The sequence below is a fragment of the Diachasma alloeum genome, unplaced genomic scaffold, assembly GCF_001412515.2.
Source record: "Diachasma alloeum isolate Michigan unplaced genomic scaffold, Dall2.0 Dall_scaffold_00209, whole genome shotgun sequence".
Taxonomy (NCBI): Eukaryota; Metazoa; Arthropoda; class Insecta; order Hymenoptera; family Braconidae; genus Diachasma; species Diachasma alloeum.
The window spans coordinates 2,261,297-2,269,033 of NW_021680374.1; the positions used below are offsets into that span (position 1 = coordinate 2,261,297).

General features: G+C 41.1%; 1 protein-coding gene across 1 annotated transcript in view; it reads right to left on the reverse strand.

The window, feature by feature from the left end:
• LOC107036469 (poly(rC)-binding protein 3) overlaps window positions 1-7,737 on the reverse strand; it is a 122,021-nt gene that overhangs the window by 101,774 nt on the left and 12,510 nt on the right. The window contains exon 2 of the mRNA XM_015254441.1: window positions 3,276-3,408. The gene's annotated coding sequence lies outside the window, so the exon portion shown is untranslated. The remainder of the gene's footprint in view (window positions 1-3,275; window positions 3,409-7,737) is intronic.

A 7,737-nucleotide genomic window follows, 5' to 3' on the forward strand; every position in this document is an offset into this window, starting at 1 on the left:
CGCCCTCCCGCCCCCCCCCGTCCACCTGTCCGACGGTTAGCCACAGTCCTGTCAGCTATTCCCTCTCCCCCCCCCGCCCCTCTATCAGCGTGGGCAGACCGAGCGAATGGTTAATTATTAAACCTATACAGGAAAATTCATCAAAATCGGTTGGTAACTGAATGCGATGAAGTTTACCGTGAATGGGCTGCCTCGGCGATGCACTGGGATATTGGTTGTTTTTAAACTGAGTGGAATGGGACGAAGAGGAGAGCTAGATGGCAGGGAAAATTGCTGGTGAAATTGAATTTGATGGGACACATGGTCAGTCGAAAGTTTGAATTTAATTTAGTTCAGATTTTTTAATTGAATTCTTCAAATTTAGGGGGCGGGTGTACAAGGTAGATTTTCGTATTGTGAAATTCTAAATTGATTTTTGATGGTATGAAAATGGTGCTGGGAAAAGTTAGTGTTTTTTGCTGGAATTTCAAGGAATTTCCTCATTGAAAATTGAAAGTTTTGAGGAAAATTAAGGGAAGTTGTGAACTGTGGTTCAATTGTTATGTGAAAATCAATTCATTGAAAATTCAACAAAGTTTTACGCTCATTTTCCTGCTGCTCAAAAATGTAAAATTTCATGATTTTTTCATTTCCATAAAAACCGAAATATTTTATTTCGTTACATGTTACACTTCTCCTAAAATTTCATGGAATCCCATCATTACGCAATTATCAGTTAATGAATCATTTTTTTTATCGTTATTTTACATGGCTCCGACCCGGTTAGGGTATACTGTGATGATGATCAAGACTTTAAATGGTTAGATCACACCATTCTACCCGGCCGGGATTTGAACTCGGAACCTTTCGCATGTGAGGCAACGAACTTACCCACTGCGCACAGCCACCGGGCTCAACGAATAATTGACGAATAATTATACATTCAATTAAGACTAAAATTGTTGTCTTCTCAATATCGAGTAAAGAGGATTACTGAAAAATTCCACGTAAATGGTAAAAGGTGAGTCTATACAGATCGAGTTATTGATTCTAAAGGTCAGTGTGATGGAGAAGATGCTGGTTAGGAGAAAAAGAATAAGAAGGGTCTCTGACAGGCTGTGGAAATGGTGAATGGGGGGTGGACGGGGTAGACTGGGGCTCTCGAGAACCGATAGATAATTGGACTGTAGGATTCTTCGGGAATTCAACAGAGCTCGCTTCCTCCGGACTCTGCATTTATTCTTTTTTTCACTTGCTTTATCCCTCACCGCGAATCCGCTCATTTCACTCTTTACTTCAGTCTCCATTATTTCATTTTATCCGCCCGGTGATTCGTTATTTTATTTTCTTACTTTTTTCGGAGTTTAAAATTCCGTCGGTGAGTTTTTTTTTTCACAGTCGAGTTGATGAGTGAAGATACCGAGGACCAGGGGGGGGGGTCTAAATACCCCAAATACCATTCTTCGCGTCACTTACGACCTATTTTATCTCTGTGGTCGCGCGGTGGGAGAGGATTTTAAAGAAACAAACGGACCTAGACAATTCTTTCTACATCTCTATAAACAGCCAAGAGGAGCTAGCGCGAAACACCGGCGATAGGTGAGAGGGCGAAGGGAATGAGTGAATAAAAAGCGCAAAAAAAAGCTACGAAAAGGAAAGATAGAAAAGCGAAAGAAAATGAGGAAATGGGCGAGGGGTCGAGCTTGGCGGTCCAAGCGAATTGCTTTACGCTCCCCACTTGGTTGGGATATCTTTGGATGAAAAGCCATGCTAAGAGCGACCATAAAAAGAAGAGAAAAGAGATGAGAAAAAAAAACGTCGCCGCGAACGAGTGGTGAAACATGCAGATAAAACAAAAAAAAAACAGCCAGAAGAACGGATGAAAACTGCTGGTGAACCGAGGGAATTAATTTCTAATGATGATGTCAGTCCGCCGAGAGCCCGTCTCCTTTTATCTATTATTCTTTTCATACTCAGGGTAAGGCTCATTTAAATTGGACTAGCTGGGATGCACCGGGTAATTAAAGTTAAATAAATTCTCGGCTATTAATTCCTTGTACTTCAACAGTCAATTCAACGGGGATTTTTCTTCCCCCCCCCCCGTTTTTCAATCCTCGGCAATGATGAGAAAGAACGTGACCCGCTTGGTGGACGAGGCATCGAGAGATATTTTCGTGAGCCTCAATAATGCAAAATATCCGTTCCTTGAAAAATTTTAGGTGATTGAATTTTGAGGAAGGTTGAAACATCGAGACACAACCTCCCACCGCCATTTCTCACAGCCAGATAAATCGATATGAGCTTTCTATTTTCTCCCACACCACCCAAACTCCCACCAACCACATCCAGAAACAACTGCAGAGGGATATCCTCATGGATTTTCAATTTACATACCCACTTGTTTTTTATATCCCTCAACCTCTAAAGCTAATTAATTTATCAGCATTCACTCCATCACAGTAAACACGTAAACAGTACACGTGAATTACAGAGAATTTCGAAAATACTGGGGTAACGATGGAACTGTCGAATGCACTTTACCACTATAAAATTGATGATAACATCGATATGCAGTACTCTTTCACCCATTTGTTTAGTTCTCGAGGTTTATTGAAGGGGGGAGGGAAATAAAAAATCGAGGCAACAAATATTTCCTGGCTAAATCCTTGATTGCCATTTCGATTTCAGTCTTTCAATAAAATCCAAACTGCAGATATTTGATGTGAAGTAAAGCAAATCCCTCCGGACAAATGGAGAGGGATGATAAAACCGTTGGTGGGAAAGGGACCGTAAATCCCCGGAGGCTGTGTAGGTTTTTTTCCCGAAAAATGTGCACATAAGAAAAAAAACTCGGGCAAAAAAAATCGCGTAACACACTGCAAAAACTAGTGTCTTCAAGATGTTTTAGTTTAGGATTTGATATTATTAATATTAATATTACGTAAATATTATTCTGAAGAAAAATATTTTTCATCTGTATTTTTTAATCACAAAATTCTTAATCCCTTATTTTTTCAACTCCTTTGAAATTGTGTTTCATCATCACTTGTTTTAACATAATCAAAGTTCTCAGTAAAAAAATTATTGGCGGTGGAAGCATTTGGAAAAAATGGGAAATTATAAGACACCTAGAACGTCTAGAACACATGTCTTAATTTCTCCACGTGAGACACTGAAAATGACTTAAATTTAGAAAGAAAAATCCTAAACAAGGAGACAAGTGTTTTAATTTCAGACACTAGTTTTTCAAGTGCAAAGATGATGATAAATATAAAAAGAATGAAAGACGTACTCACCCCCTCAGGAAATGCCTCTTTGCCAGCTCCAGCTTGATGACACTCGACTCACGAGCGTCGAAACGACGAAAAGCCAAACGATATCTGGCCTAACCACCACCTGGACACGTCCCAGTCTCTCTCTCAGCCTCTCCTATCGGGAAAAAACGGAAATATTCTTGAATTACTCACTGTTTCCACTGTTATGTTCACGGGAATACGTCGTGGGGGGATTACAATGAATCAACGAATCACCAGTGACAATATTAATCGACGATTTTGGGTAAATGGTAAATTAGCAGTTACGTACAGCGCGGACCGATCACGTCTGCGACAGTATCATCGAAAATGATTCTAAACTTAGAGATGCGTTGGGAAAATGTGAGAGAAAAAAAATGAGGGTGAGAGAGATGGAAGGTGAGGAACAAGGGAGTTGAGAGGAAGATGAAGAGAGTTGAGTCGTGCCCGAAGCGATGACAAATACAATACACGCCAGTTTCGCTCCGATGGCAATCACATCTCATCCTGGGTCTATCCGCACTCAGTGGTATCGCTTCATCTCACTCGACATGCAACACGCCTTGAGATCTTTGTGAATTGTCATTCGTTTGGGATTTAGGGGGAAGGGGGCATTATTTTTGGTGCCAAAGTGTATGGGCGCAGCCCAACTCGTCGTCATTGGAATAGGAAGTGATGAGGAACTTAACAACTTGAAGAAGTGAAATTAAAATGTAATAAAAATTCCCAAGAAGTGCTCTTATCTCATCTCAATAATCCTGAAGTGGAGAAAAATTCACTAAGCAATAGTGCATTGTTCCATTAAAAACAAAAACGAGTAACCCCAAAGGCAACCTCGGGGTGAAAGTACCACGAAAAAGGATTATGTTTCCGACTCTATTTGCGTCAATCGTTGTGTAAACCCTCGATGGCCACTCATTTTTCTTGCTTCGTTCAGTTTCCTCCTATTGCTATTTGTTTCTACCCAGACCCTTCCCTCCCGTCACGAGTCAAATAAATTTCAAACAAAAACGAGTGATACATACATCGACTTTGCAACACCATTGTTACTCTCTTCCTTTTTCTCTCCAACCCCTTTTCCTCGTAATTGTCCCTCTCCAATACAGTGATTTTTTGTTGCGATTTAATTGGAAAAATTCGATGCGCAGCGGGCAATTGTACGCTCGTATAACAATTTAACAAGCGCAGATCCGAGGTAGTATCGAGATATAATATAAAGAGGAGTTGAAAGTTGAACGAGTAAGGGACGCCCTCTCTCTCATTGCAATGTGCATTCCACTCGTACATATCCGTGACAAAAAAAATAACAAATATATACTATAACTGCATGGCATAATCCTCAATTCAGTCGGGGGAAATACCTCAGGGAATCTGGTGACCCCTTCCAGCAAATTGGATAAGCAATAATAGAAGAAAACAAGACAAAAGCTGGTTCCATTAAACCTAATGAATAATCCTCCCTGTACGCGGCGTTGAATCCGCGCGTAGGAAGTGGCCAACGATGGCTCTTCAGGTTGGGTAGTGGTCATGAAACTTTCACAGCTGGTGATACGGGCCATAAAGTAACCTATGTAAATCCACGAGCGACGAGGATAGTTGCACTTGGTTTGTGCGTCTTGTGCCGGGATATACTGTACTCTCTTGGCCCCTGCTCACTACGTTTATGACACAGCCGACCGAATCTCATGTGACTGCAGTTTATGGGTAACGTAAATCCTAAAGCCACACGGTTCACCTGACTCACTCGACGTATACATGCTGAATACACCTTATTGTCGAATCATTCGGACAAATGTGGAAAATCGTCAGCACTTTGGGACACTAAGTGACCCATGCTCCCTGAACAACTCGTAATGAAACCATAAACCGGGCAGCAATTGTTCGATGTTTAAGAAATTGCGTGGTAATAAGTTGCATTTTCGTAAAATGAGAAAAGGTATCTGTCATGAATGTTCAGGATTTTTTACATATTGTAGTTTCACGGAAATTTTGAAGAATTCCGTTTTTTTTTTTGTGTAAAAATCGTTTCCGAGGGAGTTGGTGATTTTTTAGGGGATTGAGGGACTCCTGAGAAAGATACTCCAGTAGAAATTGTTTAGTTTTTTTTTGGATATTTCATGTTCAAAAAAATTTTTGTTCACCTGGATCAAGTGCCAACTGATGGAGTTGGTTAGAGAGAAAGTCGACTTAACCGCTTCGGCCACCATCGCCGGTCCCTAAATCCGATTCAATGTCACTCGTATAAGAACTACGATGATATTGTCCTCGAAATTTCAAAAAATTTCTGACAGTGAATCAGAAAAAAATGTCCATGAGAATTGGATTATTAATGCAAATTCCATTTGGTTTCTTTGCATGTGACCGAAATATTCGAAATTATCGATCTCCAACTCAATTCAAATTTCAAGTAGAATAACCACAGATATAGCACATGATCCTCATGTACAACAGGAGTAAGAGCTAACCCAAGTACATGGTGCCAGCTAGAGCCCCTCAAGATTTTGTAGCGTAATATTCCATCCCAGTTTTCATGAGTTACACTGATGATATAGACCATCACGTTGCACATTAATCTTGTCCTGTAGGGCAGGCAGTATATAAAGCCCTCTCTCATCCCTCTTCCCTTCATACTCGACGTACACGGCTCCTGCACCCAGTATTCTTGGCTTTTCTGCTTTCCTCGTTCTCTACATAACGAAGAGAGCGCGACAAGTGAACCGGCAGGAAACACCTGGAGGCGTTTATCGGTGGCATTCACAGGCGCCTAGTTATTGAACTTTTATAACTGTGTCACTGGTTAATCGTTTGATTTTCTTGTTTCATTAATTTTGCCAATTCATTCCCAACAAAGTTGAATTCATAACCATTTTGACTGCACTGTAAATACCAGTGTCGTCCTGACGTCTTAATTCAAGACATTACAATGTCTTAAAATGAGAAAACAAAATCAAAAGACGACAGTCAACAAGTTTTTCTACTGTAGTAAACAAATTTAATTCTTAATAATTTTTCCGTGGTGTTGTCAAAGCTTCTCAAAGTTCTCAAACCTTGAGAACTCTGTTCAACGTAAAAAAAAAGTATCGAATTAATTCACTGGAAGTAAGGAAATAGAGCCATCCTCAATGAAATTGGATTATCTTTTTGTGGTTGAACGTAATCCACAGGTATAAGCGGAAGAGTCAACCCCAAGCTATCAAGTTGGTCAACGCTGTCGTCCGGAATTGCGTAAACGGATTTTCACAGTTACCTCCGATCCTTCAGGTCCTGTCCCATTAGAGAGAACACGTCGTGGCTCTCAACGGCTGAAACCACGCCCGAGATATCTACTGTACAGAGAGGAAAGTGCGATGGATTTCCTAACACACAGGAGATAAACCCCGGTTCCCCAACATGCAGCATCAGAAATTGGATGAGTAACTCAGGAGTTGTTGGTATTCCGGCGACTTGAGACGTCCTATGGACTCAGTGATAATTATTAAAGTAGAGATGACAGCTTTCGGCTGGACATCAGCACCATCGAAACCCAATGGAAATGTAGAATCGGTTGGCATGAATGGAGACGATGAATTCAGAGAATTCAAGTTGATGAACTGATAGTAAACTACGAAAAGTACTATATTCTCCTCTTCAGACATATGAATGACGTTAGTGTACACAAGATGTCACCAGGTTCGTTAGCCCCTTGGGTAACGCCAATCGAACAGACTCGAGACATCACTAATTGACGTCATTTCCAGCTGATCCCTGAGGTTGTTGTCTCAACGCTTATCACCCGGCACAACCAATTCCCATCCTGCAATGATCCTCGTTAAGGTATCTCGTCCATTACGTCCCTGATTATTTATTCATCCAGTATACAACTGGATTCTCAACACGAGCGCGAAGCTTTGGTCTCGAAAAAACACCCCAACTTGTACAGCTATTTCCCTTCTCTCGCAATCGCACTGGATTCTTCTCAAATCGTGAACATCATTCGTTAACGTCAATGTGTAGTTATCGAGTCCTTAAAATGGGCTCAATATCAAATTGTCCAGAAGCAGTTGCACATTTAAGATGTACTAAATCGCTAAGAAGACCTCCAGCTCTTGTTCTCCTTTGAGATTGGGATATCCTTTTTACAGAATTACGAAGTTATCGAGTAAAGTTTTGTCGATTGGGGGGAGAAAAAAGGGAAGATGGGATACGAATGAGGGACTGGGACACGCCTCTTGGCATTACATTTAATAACGTCCAATAAACGTTTTCCTCTATCCAACCAGTGCTCCCAAGTCCATTCTACCCGGCGCCCTCAATATTTTTTTCCTTTTTCGTTCACCATCCCCCCCCCCTTTCTTTTATCATTTCTTCAGGGTTTTCTCACTTGCACCAGTACTCGTGACTCTTAATGCTCTTACTCGTGTCATATCGAACGAACGATTACACCCGGTCGCTCTTTTTGTGATTGTGAGGACGGGGAGGGGGGGGG